At 40.8% G+C, this 22,241-nt stretch overlaps 1 non-coding gene across 1 annotated transcript; it reads right to left on the reverse strand.

Annotated features, from left to right (window-relative positions):
- Positions 1-1,249: 1,249 nt before the first annotated feature.
- Positions 1,250-1,357, reverse strand: LOC112767746 (small nucleolar RNA R71). The gene has a single exon (XR_003185186.1). It is a non-coding gene; the product is annotated as a small nucleolar RNA R71 (small nucleolar RNA).
- Between the last annotated feature and the right edge of the window lie 20,884 nt (positions 1,358-22,241).

The raw sequence follows: 22,241 nt of genomic DNA on the forward strand, positions 1-22,241 counted from the left end.
TTCCTATGTTATGAGTTCTACATTCACAATGAGCGAGTAGTTCCCTAACTTGATGGGGAGTTGATTGAAAGAAACCCTTGAGTTGGAATGCTCAAAAGAGAAATTGTAATTGGGTTTATTGTTGGATTGCCATCTAGTCACTAACGCCAGTCCTTCCAAGTAAGCGGATTGGGACTTGTGAATAGAAACAGCATTCCAACTTGTTTGACTTTCCCTTACCTAGTAAGGGATAACTAAACAGAACAACCTTCAATTATCAATTAATTTTGAGAGTACTGCAACAAGAATAGGGCTTCCAACTAATCTACTCCCAGTCAAGGCTTTTATTTAAATTACTTAATTTCCCCAATTTAATTTCTTGTTTATTCAACTTAAACTCTTTTTGAAAATATCTGATTAATAAAATAGCACACCTTTCTGCAACTCGTTGGGAGACGACCTGGGATTCATACTCCAAGTATTTTAATTTTAAATTTTGTGACAACCCTTCTAAATTGATAAGCGGATTTCTGGTTGGTTAAGAACTATACTTGCAACGCATATTTTATAACAATTGTTGACTCGCCAATTTCTACCACGTCAATTTTTGGCGCCGTTGCCGGGGAGTTGCAATAGAGTGCTAAAGTTATTGATTGGATTTTATTTATTTGCATTTTATTTTATTTTGCTACTATGAGCTGCTTGTTTCTTTCGTTAGATGACGCGTTCACTTCCTGAACCAAACTTGCCAGTATTCGATCCTGAGATTGAAAGAACTATTTCACGAATAAGGCAAGCTCAGCGTCGGTTAGTCCTCTCTGAGGGCGGATCTGAAACGTCACTTGAGAAAGAAACCAGCCCCCGTTCTACTGATTTGGTTGATTTACATGCAGGTAACATGGCAGCAGCTAGGATAGTTACTATCCAGGAGGTTGGAGCCCCTGATTTTACAATGCAAACATTTCAAGCGCATCACCCAGCGGTGGCTACAGACTTTGAAATAAAGATCGCACTGCTCAATTTGATGCCCAAGTTTCATGGCTTGCCTGCTCAAGAGCCTATTAAGCACCTGAGAGATTTCCAAGCAGCCTGTTCTACTGTCAGGCGTGATGGTGCAGATGAAACTTCAATTTTGCTGAAAGCTTTCCCGTTTTCTCTTGAGGGGAAGGCAAGAGAGTGGTACTACACTCAACCAGCAGCAACTGTATCCAACTGGGATAAATTGAGAAGAGAATTCTTAGAAAAATTCTTTCCAGCTGAAGTTACTGATAAACTGAGGAAAGACATTTCCATGATTGTTCAGGATGAATCTGAGACTCTCTATGAATACTGGGAGTGCTTCAATAATCTTCTGAAAGCATGCCCCCACCATATGATTGACAAGATAGTGTTACTCGGTTACGTCACACAGGGCATGAGGCCCCAAGATAAGACCACATTGGAAAGTGCTAGCAATGGGTCTATGAAAAAGTACAAGACCACTGATGAGGCTTGGTAATTGATCAGTGACTTAGCTGAATCTACTCGGAATCACAGGCAGAAACAAGGCCATTCAAAAGTCGTTGCAGAAGTATCCTCTAGCAGAGAGACTGCTGCTCTAACTCAGAGTATCTGTGAAATGACTAACTTGCTGAAGCAGATGCAATTGAATCAACAACAAGTTTAGCAAGCTCAACCTTCTCCACCACAGCAAAGCCAACAGTTAGTCCCACAGAGAGTTTGCAGAATCTGTGTTGATTATAGCCACTATACTGATGAATATCCGCAGCTCCAGCAGGAAGACAACACCGTGGCAGCCACTCATAACTTCTATGACCGCCCCAACCAAGGGTACAATCAAGGTGGCAATTACAACCATAGATGGTAGACAATTCTAATCAGAATTGGAGGGACAACAACAACAACAGAGGAGGCAGAGATAATCAGGGAAATCAAAGGTGGAATAATAACAACAACAGGCAGCAGAACCAGAACCAGCCTTATAGAGCACCTCACTTGAGACAATCCCAAGGACCACAGAATACCCAACAGCAGACCTCTCAAATTACTTATCCTTCCTCATCTTCTATTGATGATTTACTACAATCCATTGATTGGAGACAACAGACCATGGAAAATAACATTAATGCCACTCTAAATGGTCTGAACGCTACTTTGCAAGCTCTTGTCTCACAGATTAGATCAATGAATAACTCCAATAACCAACCTATGAGCTCCAGTGGAATCCCCTTTCAACCATTACTCAATCCAAAGGGTGGCATTAATGCCATCACCCTCAGGTTCGGAACCACACTGCAGGAGAGGAATCAGGAGGAGCCAAGCCACCAGAACACGCCTCAGCTGAAGAGGTAGTGGAAATAGAAGATGTTGAAGAGGAAGAGGACATACAGGACATAGCTGAAAAAGAAGAAGTTCAACCACAGGAGGAAGCACCACAGGGCGCATATACTGCAGAAGACACCAGTCCCATTCCATTTCCACAACTTGCAAGGAAGCCCAGGAAGCAGCTGGAACCTGATCCCAAAATGGTAGAGATATTCAAAAAGGTTGAGGTAACTGTTCCTCTTTTTGATGTTATTCAACAGGTACCTAAATATGCAAAGTTTCTAAAAGATTTATGTATACATAAAGACAAAATTAATGAATTAGAAACTATTCCTTTAGGTAGTTCCATATCTGCTTTAATGGGAGGTTTACCTGAAAAGTGTAGTGACCCAGGTCCTTGTATGGTTAATTGTACTATTGGTGGTGTGATAATTTTTGACTGCATGTGTGATTTAGGAGCATGTGTGAGTATAATTCCTTTGTCTATATATGATATTTTGAGGCTCCCTCCCTTAAAAAGGTCGGCAGCTCGTTTTGTGTTAGCAGATAAAAGCATTATTACAGTGGTTGGAGTTGCTGAAGATGTATTAGTGGGCATTAAGGGGCTCACATTCCCCATTGATTTTTATATTCTGGAGATGCCCCAAAATGACTTAGAGAAGCCGTCATCAATCCTACTTGGAAGACCTTTCCTGAAGACATCAAAGTTCAAATTGGATGCTTTTTCAGGAACATACTCTTTTGAAATAGATGGCCGATTAGTAAGTTTCAATCTGAATGGAGTTATGAAGCACCCTCCAGAAGATCATTCTATCTTTCAGTGTGACATCATTGACGAAACCGTAGCTAAAGTTCACCAGGAGGAGTTAGAAGAGAAGCACACAGGACAAGGTCCGAGTGTGGGGACACTCTTGAACGACAATGATGGTACTTCGCCATTTTCACTAGCTTCAGGCAATCCAGAGCCTGACCATGAGCAGCAGTTAGAGTTGAAACCCCTTCCTCCACACCTCAAATATGCTTACCTTGAGGACAAGCAAAAGTGTCCAATTATCATTGCAAGGGAACTCACTTCTCAACAAGAAGAGTAGTTACTTAGTGTGCTGAGGAGGCACAAGAAGGCAATTGGGTGGAGTTTGGTGGATATAGTAGGCATCAACCCTCAAGTATGTGAGCACAGAATATTTTTAGAAGAGGGAACAAGGCCCGTTCGTCAACCCCAGAGAAGACTGCACCCCACTATCTTAGAGGTTGTCAAGAAGGAAGTGACCAGACTACTAGAGGCAGATATCATCTATCCTATCTCAGACAGTGAATGGGTAAGCCCAGTACAAGTAGTGCCAAAGAAGTCTGGAGTCACTACAGTGAAGAATGCATGGAGAGCTTATAGCAACCAGAGTACAGAACGCTTGGAGGGTCTGCATTGATTACAGACGCCTCAACCAAGCAACCCGTAAGGATCACTATCCTCTTCCATTCATTGATCAAATGCTGGATCACCTGTCAGGTAAATCACATTATTGCTTTTTAGATGGTTATACAGGTTATTTCCAGATTCATATAGCTCTTGAGGATTAGGAAAAGACTACTTTTACGTGTCCTTTTGGGACTTATGCTTACAAGAGAATGCCCTTTGGCTTGTGTAATGCACCAGCTACTTTCCAAAGGTGCATGATGAGTCTTTTCTCTGATCTTATTGAGGACTGTATGGAAGTTTTTATGGATGATTTTAGTGTTTATGGCGATTCCTTTAGCCTTTGCTTAGATGGATTATCTAGAGTATTAGATAGATGTGTCAATACAAACCTTGTATTAAATTTTGAAAAATGTCACTTTACGGTTAAACAAGGGATTGTACTAGGACATGTTGTGTCTAATACTGGCATTTCTGTAAATCTAGCAAAGGTGGATGTTATTTCTAGTTTACCTTACCCCTCTTCTGTGAGGGAAGTCCGCTCGTTCCTTGGCCATGCAGGTTTTTACAGGAGATTCATTAAGGACTTCAGTAAGGTAGCACTTCCCTTATCCAGACTACTGCAGGAGGATATTGAGTTCGAGTTCAGTGAAGATTGCAAACAAGCATTTGATAAGCTGAAGATCGCCCTGACTCAAGCTCCAATTGTGAGAGGACTGATGAGCGGATATTTTATACGCTTTTTGGGGATAATTTCATATAGTTTTGAGTATGTTTTAGTTAGTTTTTAGTTTATTTTTATTAGTTTTTAGGAAAAATTCATATTTCTGGACTTTACTATGAGTTGTGTGTTTTTCTGTAATTTCAGGTATTTTTCTGGCTGAAATTGAAGGAGCTGAGCAAAAATCTAATTCAGGCTGAAAAAGGATTGCTGATGCTGTTGGATTCTGACCTCCCTGCACTCAAAGTGGATTTTCTGGAGCTACAGAACTCGAAATGGCGTGATTCCAATTGCGTTGGAAAGTAGACATCCAGGGCTTTTCAGCAATATATAATAGTCCATACTTTGCACAAGAATAGACGACGTAAACTGGCGTTCAACGCCAGTCCTCTGCCCAATTCTGGCGTCCAGCGCCAGAAAAGGATCAAAATCTGGAGTTGAACGCCCAAACTGGCATAAAAACTGGCGTTCAACTCCACAAATGGCCTCTGCACGTGAATTGCTTAAGTCTCAGCCCCAGCACACACCAAGTGGGCCCTAGCACACACCAAGTGGGCCCCAGAAGTGGATCTCTGCATCATCCATCATAGTTTATCCAATTTTTGTAAACCTAGGCTACTAGTTTAGTATTTAAACAACTCTTAGAGACTTATTTTGTATCTCATGACATTTCAGATCTAAACTTTGTATTCTCTGATGGCATGAGTCTCTAAACCCCATTGTTGGGGGTGAGGAGCTCTGCTGTGTCTCGATGAATTAATGCAAGTATTTCTGTTTTCCATTCAAACACGCTTGTTCCTATCTAAGATGTTCATTCGCGCTTAACTGTGATGGAGGTGATGATCTGTGACATTCATCACCTTCCTCAAACCATGAACGTGTGCCTGACAACCACCTCCGTTCTATATCCGATTGAATGAGTATCTCTTAGATTCCTTAATCAGAATCTCCGTGGTATAAGCTAGAACTGATGGCGGCATTCATGAGAATCTGGAAAGTCTAAACCTTGTCTGTGGTATTCCGAGTAGGATTCAAGGATTGAATGACTGTGACGAGCTTCAAACTCCTGAGGGCTGGGCGTTAGTGACAGACGCAAAAGGATAGTAAATCCTATTCCAACCGGATCGAGAACCAACCGGTGATTAGCCGTGCTGTGACAGAGCGCGTGAGCGTAGTTTTCACTGGAAGGATGGAAGGTAGCCATTGACAACGGTGATCCACCAACACACAGCTTGCCATAGGAGGACGTGCGTGCGTGAACAAGAAGACAGAGGAAAGCAGAGATTCAGAAGACAAAGCATCTCCAAAACTCCAACATATTCTCCATTACTGCATAACAAGTAACCTTTAATCCATGCTCTATTGTTTATTTGCAATTCAACTGATAAACATAATTGACTTCCTGACTAAGATTTACAAAATAATCATAGATTGCTTCAATCCAACAATCTCCGTGGGATTCGACCCTTACTCACGTAAGGTATTACTTGGACGACCCAGTGCACTTGCTGGTCAGTTGTATCGAAGTTGTGACAGACTGTAAAACTAGATCAGAGTATCTGACCTAATAAGCCATTACCAGAGATCACAATTTCGTGCACCAAGTTTTTGGCGCCGTTGCCGGGGATTGTTTGTGTTTGAACAACTGACGGATTATTTTGTTGCTTAGATTAGGAAAAATCTTTCTTTTTTTTTTGTTTAGAGTCTTTTATTATTTATCCCTTGTTAAGATACTTTAAACTTATAGTTCAGTTATTTAGAACGTGGTGTTTATGTTCATGATAATTGGCTATCATAATTTTTTAAAAACCTTCTTCAAAAATAATTTTTCTATTAAATCCTGTGCCAAACTTTAAGTTTGGTGTTTTCAAAAATAATCTTTCTCAAAATTTTTGAAGGTCCCATAACTCATTTGGCTAGAGCGTCAATCTGTGTTCTTGGTAATTGGGTTAGAGTCTTTTATATTCTTTTCAAAACCTTCTTTTTCAAAAACATTTTTTCTATTAAATCTTGTGCCAAACTTTAAGTTTGGTGTTTTCTTGTTGATTTCCCTTTGATTTTCGAAAATTTTGGTTTGGTTTTCAAAAAATTTTAAGTTTGGTGTTCTTTCTTCATGTTCTTGTGTTCTTGTGAGTCTTCAAAGTGATCTTGAGTTTTCCTTGTGTCTTGATCTTAAAATTTTTAAGTTTGGTGTTCCTTGGTATTTTCCCTCCAAATTTTTCGAAAACAAGGAGCATTAGATCTAAAAATTTTAAATCTTGTACTATCTTATTGTTTTTCTCTCTCCTCACTAAATTCAAAAATATCTTCTCAAAATATCTTTTCTAACTTCCTAACTTCTTATCTTTTCAAAATTTGTTGCAACTAACCAACTAACTTTTTGTTTGTTTCTTAACTTTTTCAAAACTACCTAACTAACTCTCTCCCTCTCTAATTTTCGAAAATATTTCCCCTCTTTTTCAAAAATTTCGTTTTTTTTACTAATTAATTTTTATTTAAAAAAAATTTATTTCAAAATTCAAATTCTTTTTAGTTATTTTATTTTATTTAAGTATTTATTTCTTATAAAATAAAATAAATAAAAAGATAAATCAGTCCAAGTTATATCCATATATCCATCATGGACATAAGTGGAAATGAACAGTCCAGGAGGACTCTGGGGTCATATTCTAACCCCTCTACTGCTTCATATGGGAGTAGCATATGCATACCCTCCATTGGAGTTAGTAGCTTTGAGTTGAATCCTCAGCTCATTATCATGGTGCAGCAAAGTTGCCAGTATTCCGGTCTTCCACAGGAAGAACCTACAGAGTTTCTGGCACAATTTTTACAAATTGCTGACACAGTACATGATAAGGAAATAGATCAGGATGTCTACAGACTATTACTGTTTCCATTTGCTGTAAAAGATCAAGCTAAGAGGTGGTTAAATAACCAACCTAAGGCCAGCATAAGGACATGGAAACAACTGACAGAAAAATTCCTGAATCAATATTTCCCTCCAAAAAGGATGACACAGCTGAGGCTGGACATCCAAGGCTTTAAACAAGGAGATAATGAATCTCTTTATGATGCCTGGGAGAGATACAGAGAGATGCTACGAAAATGCCCCTCTGAAATGTTTTCAGAGTGGGTTCAGTTAGACATCTTCTACTATGGGCTTGCAGAAGGAGCTCAGATGTCTTTAGATTACTCAGCTGGTGGATCTATCCATATGAGAAAGAAAATTGAAGAAGCTCAAGAGCTCATTGATACAGTTGCCAGGAATCAGCATCTGTATCTAAGCAGCAACCCTTCCATGAATGAAGAGGTTAAAACAGTAACTGCTGAATTCAGTACTGTAAAACAAGCTGCTGAATTCAATCAGCAATTAGATTTTCTAACAAAGCAGCTAGCTGAATTCAAAGACAGGTTACAGGAGACAAGGATAGCTAATATACATATGGACGAACAGTTTAAGCAAACAAAGCAGCAGCTATCAACGCAAATAGCAGAAGAATGCCAAGCAGTTCAATTAAGAAGTGGGAAAACATTAAATACCCCACCTCAAGGCATCAAAAATTCAAGAAATGAGCGACCCACCAAAAATTCCCCTGAGGACAGTAAGAGCCCAGGGAAAAATAATTCTGGCACTAAAACGCCAGAAAATGGGTGGAAGGCTGGCACTGAACGCCCAGACCATGCCCAAAACTGGCGTTCAGCGCCAAAAACAAGGCAGGATTGGCGTTCAACGCCAGAAATGGGCAAGAATCTGGCGTTGAACGCCCAAATGGGGCAGAATCCAGCGTTGAACGCCCAAAATGGGCACATTTCTGGCGTTCAGGCGCCAGGAACAGACAGTGAGCTAACGTCTAACGTCACTCCAGCTTCTGACTCTGGTACTCAATTGCCAGTGAGGGATCAGACACACACAAGTGCTGATAACAAACCCTCTAAAAAGGCTTCTTTAACCACTAAGGTTGAGGAATATAAAGCCAAGATACCTTATCCTCAAAAACTCCGAAAAGAGGAGCAGGATAAGCAATTTGCTCGCTTTGCAGATTATCTAAGGACTCTTGAAATAAAGATTCCTTTTGCAGAGGCACTTGAGCAAATACCTTCTTATGCCAAGTTCATGAAAGAGATCTTGAGTCATAAAAAGGAGTGGAGAGAAACAGAAAGAGTTCTCCTCACTGAAGAATGCAGTGCAGTCATTCTGAAAAGCTTTCCTGAAAAGCTTAAAGACCCTGGGAGTTTTCTGATACCATGCATGTTGGAAGGTGATTGCACCAAGACAGCCTTATGCGATCTTGGGGCAAGCATCAACCTGATACCTGCATCCACTATCAGGAAGCTTGGCTTAACTGATGAAGTTAAACCAACCCGGATATGTCTCCAACTTGCTGATGGTTCCACTAAATACCCATCAGGCGTGATTGAGGACATGATTGTCAGAGTTGGGCCATTCGCCTTTCCTACTGACTTTGTTGTGCTGGAAATGGAGGAGCACAAGAGTGCTACTCTCATTCTAGGAAGACCCTTCCTAGCAACTGGACGATCCCTCATTGATGTCCAACAGGGGGAAATAACCCTGAGAGTCAATGATGATGAGTTTAAGTTGAACGCTGTCAAAGCCATGCAGCATCCAGACACATCAACAGACTGCATGAAAGTTGATCTCATTGACTCTTTGGTAGAAGAGATCAACATGGCTGAGAGTCTCGAATCAGAGTTGGAAGACATCTTTAAAGATGTTCAGCCTGATTTGGAGGATTCAGGGGACATGAAAGAGCCTCTGAACTTTCTTCTGAAAGAGGAAAAACCTCCTAAACCCGAGCTCAAGCCACTACCACCATCCTTGAAATATGCATTTCTGGGAGAAGGTGACACTTTTCCAGTGATCATAAGCTCTGCTTTAAATTCACAGGAAGAGGAAGCACTTATTCAAGTGCTAAGGACACACAAGACAGCTCTTGGGTGGTCCATAGGTGACCTTAAGGGCATAAGCCCAGCTAGATGCATGCACAAAATCCTATTGGAGGATAATGCCAAACCAGTGGTTCAACCACAGAGGCGGCTAAATCCAGCCATGAAGGAAGTGGTGCAGAAAGAGGTCACCAAATTACTAGAGGCTGGGATTATTTATCCCATTTCTGATAGCCCCTGGGTGAGCCCTGTTCAAGTCGTCCCAAAAAAGGGAGGCATGACAGTGATTCATAATGAAAAAAATGAACTGATTCCTACAAGAACAGTTACAGGGTGGCGCATGTGTATTGACTACAGAAGGCTCAATACAGCCACCAGAAAGGATCATTTTCCTTTACCATTCATAGACCAGATGCTAGAAAGACTAGCAGGTCATGATTATTACTGCTTTTTGGATGGCTACTCAGGCTATAACCAGATTGCAGTAGATCCCCAGGATCAAGAGAAAACAGCATTCACATGTCCATCCGGAGTGTTTGCTTATAGAAGGATGCCATTTGGGCTATGTAATGCGCCTGCAACCTTCCAGAGATGCATGCTCTCTATTTTCTCTGACATGGTGGAAAAATTTCTGGAAGTCTTCATGGATGACTTTTCAGTATATGGAGACTCATTCAGCTCCTGTCTTGATCACCTGAAACTTGTTCTAAAAAGATGCCAAGAAACCAACCTAGTTTTAAACTGGGAAAAGTGTCACTTCATGGTGACTGAAGGAATTGTTCTTGGGCATAAAATCTCAAACAAGGGAATAGAGGTGGATCAAGCAAAAATAGAGGTAATTGAAAAATTACCACCACCTGCCAATGTTAAGGCAATCAGAAGCTTTCTGGGGCATGCAGGATTCTATAGGAGGTTTATAAAGGATTTTCAAAAATCGCAAAACCTCTAAGCAATCTGCTAGCTGCTGACACGCCATTTGTGTTTGACACAGAGTGCCTGCAGGCGTTTGAAATGCTGAAAGCTAAGCTGGTCACAGCACCAGTCATTTCTGCACCAGACTGGACATTACCATTTGAGCTAATGTGTGATGCCAGTGATCATGCCATTGGCGCAGTATTGGGACAGAGGCATGACAAGCTTCTGCATGTCATTTATTATGCCAGTCGCGTTTTAAATGATGCCCAGAAAAATTACACAACCACAGAAAAGGAATTACTTGCAGTGGTTTACGCCATTGACAAGTTCAGATCCTACTTAGTAGGATCAAAGGTGATTGTGTATACGGACCATGCTGCTCTTAAGTATCTACTCACAAAGCAGGATTCAAAACCCAGGCTCATCAGATGGGTATTGCTTCTGCAAGAGTTTGATATAGAAATAAGAGACAGAAAAGGGACAGAGAACCAAGTAGCTGATCATCTGTCCCGGATAGAGCCAGTGGAAGGGACGTCCCTCCCCTTTCTTGAGATCTCTGAGACGTTCCCTGATGAGCATCTATTTGCCATTCAGGAAGCACCATGGTTTGCCGATATTGCAAACTATAAAGCTGCAAGGTTCATACCCAAGGAGTACAATAGAATACAAAAGAAGAAATTAGTTACTGATGCAAAGTACTACTTGTGGGATGAGCCCTATCTCTTTAAGAGATGTGCAGACGGAATTATCCGTAGGTGTGTCCCCAGAGAGGAAGCACAGAGAATCCTATGGCATTGCCATGGATCTCAATATGGAGGCCATTTCGGAGGTGAGCGAACAGCCACCAAGGTCCTCCAATGTGGCTTCTATTGGCCCACACTCTATAAAGATTCCCGAGAGTTTGTACGTAATTGTGACAGTTGCCAAAGAGCTGGTAATCTGCCTTATGGTTACGCCATGCCTCAACAAGGAATCTTGGAAATAGAGTTGTTTGATGTATGGGGAATTGACTTCATGGGACCTTTCCCACCATCATACTCAAACACTTATATTCTGGTGGCAGTTGACTATGTATCAAAATGGGTTGAGGCTATTGCCACACCCAACAATGATACTAAAACAGTGCTGAAGTTCCTCCAGAAACATATCTTTAGCAGGTTTGGTGTCCCTAGAGTACTAATCAGTGATGGGGGCACTCACTTCTGCAATAAACAGCTTTACTCTGCCATGGTTCGGTATGGAATTCGCCACAAGGTGGCCACTCCATATCATCCACAAACCAATGGGCAAGCTGAAGTCTCTAACAGAGAATTAAAAAGAATCCTGGAACGGACAGTAAATACCTGTAGAAAGGATTGGGCATGGAGCTTGGATGATGCTCTGTGGGCTTACAGAACAGCATTCAAGACCCCTATAGGGACCTCTCCATACCAACTCGTGTATGGTAAGGCATGCCACCTGCCTGTGGAACTGGAACATAAGGCCTACTGGGCAACCAGATTCCTAAACTTTGATGCCAAATTAGCAGGAGAAAAAAGATTGCTCCAGCTAAATGAGCTAGAGGAGTTCAGATTCACAGCTTTCGAAAATGCCAAGCTATATAAAGAAAAATAAAAAAAGTGGCATGACAGAAAGCTGTCATCTAGAATCTTTGAACCAGGACAGAAGGTTCTATTGTTTAACTCTAGACTCAGGCTATTCCCCGGGAAACTAAAATCCCGGTGGAGGGGACCATACGTGATTACAAGTGTATCACCATATGGTTATGTGGAGCTTCAAGATAGTGATTCTGATAAGAAGTTCCTTGTCAATGGACAGAGAATCAAGCATTATCTAGAAGGCAACATTGAGCAAGAATGCTCAAGGCTGAAGCTAGATTAAAAGCTCAGCAAGGTCCAGCTACGGACATTAAAGAAGCGCTTGTTGGGAGGCAACCCAATGTTTATCTAATTCTGATTTTTATTTGTTTTTCATGTTTTCTTAGGTTCATGATCATGTGGAGTCACAAAATAAACAAAAAAAAAAGAAAAAAAAATCACACCCTGGAGGAGCATCTGTCTGGCGTTCAAACGCCAGAACAGAGCATAGTTCTGGCGCTGAACGCCCAGAACAAGCATGGTTCTGGCGTTCAACGCCAGAAATGGCAGCAAAGGGGCGTTGAACGCCCAAAATGGGCACCAACCTGGCGCTGAACGCCCAGAGTTGTGTGCAAGGGCATTTTGCATGCCCAAATTGGTGCAGGGATGAAAATGCCTTGACACCTCAAGATCTGTGGACCTCACAGGATCATTCCAAGATCTGTGGACCCCACAGGATCCCCACCTTCCTTCCTCATAATCCTAGTTTTTTATTTCCACATCTTCTTCTTCATCTATTCCCTCTTCTTTTGCTCGAGGGCGAGCAACATTCTAAGTTTGGTGTGGACATCACAATTATGTGAAGGATCTATAGCTCAGTGGTAGAACATGTGGCTGCAAATCAAGAGATACCTCAGGGGATGCACTTCCCTCCACATAATTATTGGAAGCAACTGAGGATAGAAATACCAAAAATCACTAGGAATCAAGCCACAAAGGCAAGGAAGAGACATAAAAGAGCTCAAGAACATCATTGGTGCCTCAAGAAGGAAATGCCATCATCACTAAGGTGGACTCGTTCCTTGTTCTTACTTTCTCTGTTTTTCGTTTTCTCTATGTTAAGTGCTTATCTATGTTTGTGTCTTCATTACATGATCATTAGTAGTAATTAGCGTCTAGTTTGATTTTATCCCCAATTAAGTTATAGTCTATTTTTCTCATCATCAGCAAACATGAATAAAATAGTAGATCTTTTGAATAAGAGGTAATAAAATTTTGAGTTTTTAATAAGAAAAATTCTAATTAGTAACATGTGGTGGCAATGCTTTCTGTCTTCTGAATGAATGCTTGAACAGTGCATATGTCTTTTGAATTTGTTGTTTAAGACTGTTAAATATGTTGGCTCTTGAAAGAATGATGAACATGAGACATGTTATTGATAATCTGAAAAATCATAAAAATGATTCTTGAAGCAAGAAAAAGCAGCAAAGAACAAAGCTTGCAGAAAAAAAAATTTATAGAAAGAAAAAGAAAAAGCAAGCAGAAAAAGCCAAAAGCTCTTAAAACCAAGAGGCAAGAGCAAACAGCCAATAACCCTTAAAACCAAAAGGCAAGGGCAAATAAAAAGGATCCCAAGGCTTTGAGCATCAGTGGATAGGAGGGCCTAAAGGAATAAAATCCTGGTCTAAGCGGCTAAACCAAGCTGTCCCTAACCATGTGCTTGTGGCGTGAAGGTGTCAAGTGAAAACTTGAGACTGAGCGGTTAAAGTCAAGGTCCAAAGCAAAAAGAAGAGTGTGCTTAAGAACTCTGGACACCTCTAATTGGGACTTTAGCAAAGCTGAGTCACAATCTGAAAAGGTTCACCCAGTTATGTGTCTGTGGCATTTATGTATCCGGTGGTAATACTGGAAAACAAAGTGCTTAGGGCCACGGCCAAGACTCATAAAGAAGCTGTGTTCAAGAATCATCACACTGAACTAAGAGAATCAATAACACTATCTGAATTCTGAGTTCCTATAGATGCCAATCACTCTGAGCTTCAATGGATAAAGTGAGATGCCAAAACTGTTCAGAAGCAAAAAGCTACTAGCCCCACTCATCTAATTAGAATCTGAGCTTCATTCAAAAACTCTGAGATATTATTGCTTCTCAACCTATTAGTCTTCTATTTTATTTGTCTAGTTGCTTGAGGACAAGCAACAGTTTAAGTTTGGTGTTGTGATGAGCGGATATTTTATACGCTTTTTGGGGATAATTTCATATAGTTTTGAGTATGTTTTAGTTAGTTTTTAGTTTATTTTTATTAGTTTTTAGGAAAAATTCATATTTCTGGACTTTACTATGAGTTGTGTGTTTTTCTGTAATTTCAGGTATTTTTCTGGCTGAAATTGAAGGAGCTGAGCAAAAATCTAATTCAGGCTGAAAAAGGACTGCTGATGCTGTTGGATTCTGACCTCCCTGCACTCAAAGTGGATTTTCTGGAGCTACAGAACTCGAAATGGCGTGCTTCCAATTGCGTTGGAAAGTATACATCCAGGGCTTTCCAGCAATATATAATAGTCCATACTTTGCACAAGAATAGATGACGTAAACTGGCGTTCAACGCCAGTCCTCTGCCCAATTCTGGCGTCCAGCGCCAGAAAAGGATCAAAAGCTGGAGTTGAACGCCCAAACTGGCATAAAAACTGGCGTTCAACTCCACAAATGGCCTCTGCACGTGAATTGCTTAAGTCTCAGCCCCAGTACACACCAAGTGGGCCCTAGCACACACCAAGTGGGCCCCAGAAGTGGATCTCTGCATCATCCATCATAGTTTATCCAATTTTTGTAAACCTAGGCTACTAGTTTAGTATTTAAACAACTCTTAGAGACTTATTTTGTATCTCATGACATTTCAGATCTAAACTTTGTATTCTCTGATGGCATGAGTCTCTAAACCCCATTGTTGGGGGTGAGGAGCTCTGCTGTGTCTCGATGAATTAATGCAAGTATTTCTGTTTTCCATTCAAACACGCTTGTTCCTATCTAAGATGTTCATTCGCGCTTAACTGTGATGGAGGTGATGATCTGTGACATTCATCACCTTCCTCAAACCATGAACGTGTGCCTGACAACCACCTCCGTTCTATATCCGATTGAATGAGTATCTCTTAGATTCCTTAATCAGAATCTCCGTGGTATAAGCTAGAACTGATGGCGGCATTCATGAGAATCCGGAAAGTCTAAACTTTGTCTATGGTATTTCGAGTAGGATTCAAGGATTGAATGACTGTGACGAGCTTCAAACTCCTGAGGGCTGGGCGTTAGTGACAGACGCAAAAAGGATAGTAAATCCTATTCCAACCGGATCGAGAACCAACCGGTGATTAGCCGTGCTGTGACAGAGCGCATGAGCGTAGTTTTCACTGGAAGGATGGAAGGTAGCCATTGACAACGGTGATCCACCAACACACAGCTTGCCATAGGAGGACGTGCGTGCGTGAACAAGAAGACAGAGGAAAGCAGAGATTCAGAAGACAAAGCATCTCCAAAACTCCAACATATTCTCCATTACTGCATAACAAGTAACCTTTAATCCATGCTCTATTGTTTATTTGCAATTCAACTGATAAACATAATTGACTTCCTGACTAAGATTTACAAAATAATCATAGATTGCTTCAATCCAACAATCTCCGTGGGATTCGACCCTTACTCACGTAAGGTATTACTTGGACGACCCAGTGCACTTGCTTGTCAGTTGTATCGAAGTTGTGACAGACTGTAAAACTAGATCAGAGTATCTGACCTAATAAGCCATTACCAGAGATCACAATTTCGTGCACCAAGGACCATACTGGAACCAGCCATTCGAAATAATGTGCGATACTTTCAACCATGAAGTAGGAGCAGCATTGGCTCAGCGTGAAGGTAAGGATCCTTTTGTTATTGCTTATGCGTCTAAAACTCTAGATGTCGCACAGTCCAATTACACAACTACTGAGAAAGAGCTTCTTGCTATTTTTTGCTCTGGATAAATTCCGAGCCTATTTACTTGGTACGAAGGTAGTAGTGTACTTAGACCACGCAGCTCTAAAGTATCTATTAGCTAAAAAGGAGTCCAAACCAAGGCTTATACGTTGGATACTGCTATTACAAGAATTTGATTTAGAAATTAAGGATAGGAGTGGTAACCAGAATTTAGTGGCAGACCATTTGAGTCACCTCGAGCACATTACAAATGACCCCGCTTCTATAGCTGATAATATCCCATTCGATAACCTGCAAGCAGTATCTGAGGTAATCCCTTGGTATGCACCTGTAACTAATTATCTAGTTAGCCGCACCTTTCCTCCAAACTTTTCTAAGCATCAAAGAGACAAGCTGAAAAGCGAGTCTAAATATTATATATGGGATGACCCATATTTATGGAGATGTGGCGCTGACCAGGTAATTAGACGGTGTGTGCCTCAATCAGAATTCCAGTCCATCTTAGAGGCCTGTCACTCATTTGAAAGTGGAGGACATTTTGGCCCTCAAAGAACAGCTAGAAAAATCTTAGACTATGGATTCTGGTGGCCTACACTTTTTAGAGATGCTGCTAAATTTTGTAGATTTGTTTCCCATGCCAAAAATTTGGTAATATATCCAGGAGGGATGAGATGCCTCAACAAATTATGCTTTTCTGTGAAATTTTTGACGTCTGGGGCATTGACTTCATGGGTCCATTTCCAAATTCTAATGGTTATTTTTATATATTGTTAGCTGTGGATTACGTTTCCAAATGGGTGGAAGCAATTCCTACTCGCACTGATGATGCTAACACTGTTGTTTCCTTTGTGAGAAACCACATTATTTGTCGCTTTGGATCACCACGAGCAATTGTGAGCGATCAAGGCACCCATTTTTGTAACAGGAGACTAACAAGATTAATGAAGAAGCATGGAATAATTCATAAGGTTGCAACAGCATACCATCCTCAGACTAATGGGCAAGCCGAGGTGTCAAACCGAGAGATAAAGCGTATCCTGCAGAAGATAGTCAAACCTCATAGAAGAGACTGGAGCACCAGGCTACAAGATGCACTTTGGGCGTACAGAAACGCATACAAGACACCCATTGGGATGAGTCCTTTCCGCTTAGTCTATGGAAAAGCTTGTCATCTCCCTGTTGAAGTAGAGCACAAAGCCTTTTGGGTAGTAAAGGAGTGCAACATGGGAATTGAGAAAGCTGGAGCTGAAAGGAAATTGCAACTGCAAGAATTGGAAAGCCTTCGCCTAGAAGCTTATGAGAACTCAAGACTATACAAGGAGAAGATGAAGGCTGTACATGATCAGCACATTAAGAGAAAAGAGTTCCAACTTGGGGACTTAGTCCTCCTTTACAAATCTCGACTGAGGCTCATGCCAGGTAAGTTGAGATCAAGATGGGAAGGTCCATACAGAGTAGAGAAGGCCGAACTATACGGAGTTTATCACCTAAGCCATCCTTCAAGCTCTGAACTTATCAAAGTTAATGGACATCGTTTAAAGCTATAACATGGAGAGAGGATGCAGAAAAACAAGGAGCTCGAGATCTTCCTCTTGGAAGATCCTCACATAGCCGAAGATTGAGCTAATGGAGCGTCCAACTTACGGACGTTAAAGCAAAGTGCTAGGTGGGAGACAACCTACCATGGTATGATCGTTCTTTTCTTTATTCTTAGTTTTTCTATTTAAAAACTCTTCTCTTTATTAGTACATTTCGTGCATCTGCATTTACATACTTTTATTTTTATCTAAAAAAAAAAATTTCACGCGACGCGACTGCATCATTGATGCGTCCGCGTCGCAAGAGACGGGAGGAATTAATAAAATGAACAGAGTCATGCAAGAGCGTGGCTGGAGGCGTGCCAATGGCACAAATTGCCCCACGCGACGGCGTCGCCGACGCGTCCGTGTCGAGTGGGAACATTGGCCTCCCACGTGACTGCGTCACCCACGCGGCCGCGTGCCCTGGAATTCGACGTCAAAAGGGTGTACGACCGAAAGTTGTGCTAAAGTGGTGCTGGATTGGTGCTGAACGCACAAATTCTTTCCACGCAGCCGCGTGACCGACGCGACCGCGTCATATCCTTCTCATGACCACTCGTGCGATCACATGCCCCACGTGATCGCGTCACCCAATATTTGGCAATTAATGACTTTGAACAGAGAGTTGTGCGAGTGCGAGGATGCCCTCGCGCCAGTGGCATAAAACGGGTCACGCGACCGCGTGACCGACGCGACCGCGTGACCGACGCGACCGCGTCAATCAGTTTAAGCGCAATTCGCGCGACCGTGTGCCCCACGCGGCCGCGTCGCTTGCGCCGCACGGCTTCCATAATTTGTCACTTCTCTTATCTTTTCTTTTCCCCAAATCCTATTTTATCTTTTTCCCTCCTTCTTTCTTCTTTCTACCTTCTTCCTTCTTTCTCACTTTCTACTCTCTCTGTCTCTCTCTCTCTCACCTCCACTAACAAGGTTTTATTTTCTTCTCCTCTCCTTACTATTCTATTTTTCTTCTTATTTTTATATGCTATCTTCTTTTCTTTTCTTTTTACTTTCATTATTCATATTTTCTTTTTCTTTTTTTTCCTTTTTACTTGGTGTTAGAAATTTATTTGAGTCATTATTTCTCATTATATGCTTGTGGATTGTTCTAAATTTGTTTGGCAATTATATATTACTTTTTAAAGGGTTGCTTGCATGTTCAATTTCATACTTTCCATACATTATTCCACCATGCATGCTATGTGTTTGTGAAAAAGCCCATATGGCATTATGCACTTTTCTACGTTATTCTATTCTACTATTAAATGCCCATTTTTCACAAAACCCCTTTTATATTTTATTCGTTAAAAATAATTGTCAATACAAATGTGATGATTTATTACAAGTGATGCTTGATCTATGCTACTCATGCCTTTGCCAGCATGTCAATAAACACCTTGCATTCACTTGTCGTCATATGCACTAACTATTTTCCATTAATGACTTTTCACATATAGTCATGACCATGAGTTAACATCATTTACCTTTAAATGTGCATTCATAACCATCCTTTTCCGTTCTCTTCCTTGCTCTATCTCTTTGAATTTAATTTACTTTCTCTTCCCTTTTTCAGAATGGCCACCAAGAAAGGAAAAGAGAAAGCTACTCCCAAATCAACAGCAAGAAGAGGAACAAAAAGAGCACTAGTGGCAGAACCCTCTTCAACTGCGGTAAAGCCCTCAACAAAGAGACTTAAGAGGATTATAAAGGTTGATGATAAAGAAAAAGCCTTCCCAGCAAAGGATACTGCGCGATTTCCCAATCGCTACTGTGAGCAGATGTTCCCCATCTTGGCATAAAGGAGCTACAACAACGAATACCTTCTTCTCCTCCCAAACCATATTGCTACCTTTGTTGAGCCACAAATTGCACAAAGACAATGGGGTTTCCTACAGAGACAGCCGAGGCAGGTCAATCTTTCTTGGGTAGTCGAGTTCTACTCCAACTTCCACCTGCCAACCCTGCAGTCTGTCTTTGTTCGTCAGAAGCAGGTCCCTATTACAGAAGAGGCCATTCAAAGAGCTCTAGGTCTTCTTCCTATTCCAGAAGGTTTGGATGCCTTTCAAAAAGCCGCACTCAAGCGCCAGATGTACCAATTTGACTGGGACGCCATTCTCAGAGTTATCGCACTACCTGGCAGCTGATGGATCTACGGATACCATCGTACCCGCCCTAAGGGAATCTCAGCTTCAGCACTTACCTTGGAGGCTCGCGTATGGGCACAGATCATGTCCCATTACGTTTTTCTGAGCACTCACGAGTCCTCCTTCACTGCGGACATGGCCGTTCTACTATGGTGCATCCTTACTGACCAACCTCTGAACCTACCAAGACACATCCGGAATGCCATGGGACACGTACAAATTACGGGCAACTTACCTTTTTCTACCTTGGTCTTAGATCTCGTCTCCGCAGCCAGAGTCTCCTTCAGAGCTGGGAACACCAAAGCCATGCTTCCACAGGATGATCAATATGTCCCTAATGGGAAATATATCAGACTCTCAGCAGCCACTACAAGCCAGCCTATTGAACCGGCTGCAGACATTCCTCCTTCAGTACCACAAGCACCTACCACAGACCAACTGCTCCATCAGATACTCGAAAGGTTGGATCGGTAGGAACACAAAGCTAAGATGAGAGAGTGCCGTAACAAGCGCCGATTTACTTACCTCAAGGAGCTGATCATGGGAAAATTCAAGGACTCAGACACTCCGGACTCCACTTCCTTTACCAGCACAGGGAGCCATGATGGTCCCGACTGTGGAGATACTGCTACCAGCCCACCCCTGTTCCTGACAGATGGCACCGAGGACGGTGCAAAGCCTTAAGTGTGGGGAGGTCAGTCAGTACCTGACTCTCGGAGGTAATTTCTCTTCCCTAAACACCAATAAATTAGGATATTTAGTTAGTTTTTCTTTTATAGAATAGGATAAATTGCATAGTAATAGATTAGTTGCATGCATGTTCTACTTGATTGAAAAGACAATAAGTTTCTTCTAAGACTCTATTTTTGGAACAAAATTTCACTAACTTTAATTAAAATTTTTATGTTAAATTTTCTTGAAGTTGTATTTGGAACATGATTTTTGAGCTAAAGAACACACAACCTGTGAGATTTGAGCCTTTATGCATGATTACATTATTTAACCATAATTATTTTATTCTTGTGTGTTTACTTCTCTATGATTGTAATCTATATTTTGTTTCATCCTATATGTCCAATATTTATTATATTTATATGTTTGCATATGATTGAAGCCATTAATTGTTTAGCTCACTTATCCAAATTAAGCCTACCCTTTCACTTACCTTTGTTAGCCACTTTGAGCCTTTAAATCCCATTTGTTCTATATTTTACCACATTACTAGCCTTAAGTGGAAAAACAATTATATATTCCAAACTGAATCTTTGGTTAGCTTAAGATAGAATTGTGTGTGTTAATTAAGTATGGGAAATTGTGGGAACAAAAGATAATAAGGGAATGTGTCATGATAATATAATGGAAATTTAGAAACCTACTCATGTGAAACTATAAGAATTAAAAATCTATGTGCATTGATAAGCTATGTTTATTTTTATGCTTATGAATATATATATATATATATATATATATATATATATATATATATATATATATATATATATATATATATATATATATATTCAATAAATAAATAAGGAGACAAAATTACCCCAATGTTAAGTTAAGAATTCAAAGGTCAATGCATGTATGATAAAATTAAAATAAAAGTTGATACATGAGTATGGAATGTGAAAGGGAAATTCTAGGTAGCTAGGTATGAATTCTAAAGTTATAAAGAATATATATATATAGGTTATGTTAAAGCTTGGGTTAATTAAAGATTCAATTTATAAGCTTACTTAGCCATATATGTATCCTTACCCTTACCTTGGCCCCATTACAACCTTGAAAAGACCTCATGATGTTTGCATTGGTGTATTAAATGTTGTTGATTGGTTAGGAGAAGAACAAAAATTAGAGAGCATGATTAGAGAAGGATAGAGTGATCACCCTATACACTAGAGAGACTAGAGTGTACATACATCATCAGTGAGGGTTCAATGCTTGAAATTCTATGTTCCCTTCTTTCATGAGCTATCTTCTTGCATTTTTATCTGTTCTTACTGCATGAGAATTGAATTAGTGGAATTTGATTTGTAATTATTTTGAAGAGCTTATTTACTATTTATCAAGTGGACAAGAATCATATAGTTGCATTTATATATATAGGTTGCATTGCATTGCATGAGTTTTACATGTTCCTACTCATTTATTTTATCTCCTTTAACTAAGCATGAGGACATGCTAATGTTTAAGTGTGGTTAGGTTGATAAACCACTATTTTATGGTTTATAATGTGTTTAGTTGCGTGGTTTTATCGTGATCTTTACCCACTTATTCATATGATTAGCATGCATTTATATTTCCTTCCTAAAATTATTACATGATTGAAAACTTGCTTCCTAGAGACTTTTAATTATGTATTTTAATTCTCCTTTATTCCATTCGATGCCGTGATCTGTGTGTTAAGTGTTTCAGGCTTTATAGGGCATGAATGAGTTGGAGGTTGGAAAGGAAGCTTGCAAAAATGGAAGGAACACAAGAAATTAAGGAGATGACCAGCGAGAAGTGACACGGCCGCATGGCTCACGCGACCGCGCGGAAGAGAGGAAATCGCAGTGACGCGGCCGCATGGCTCACGCGACCGCACGGATTGGAATAGCACAAGTGACGCAGAGGCGTGGACGACGTGCCCGCGTGGCAAAGCAAAACGCCGAATGACGCGTCCGCAGGAATGACGCGATCGCGTGACGTGCGCGATCTGCATAATC

This window comes from Arachis hypogaea, chromosome 17, assembly GCF_003086295.3.
Source record: "Arachis hypogaea cultivar Tifrunner chromosome 17, arahy.Tifrunner.gnm2.J5K5, whole genome shotgun sequence".
Lineage (NCBI taxonomy): Eukaryota > Viridiplantae > Streptophyta > Magnoliopsida > Fabales > Fabaceae > Arachis > Arachis hypogaea.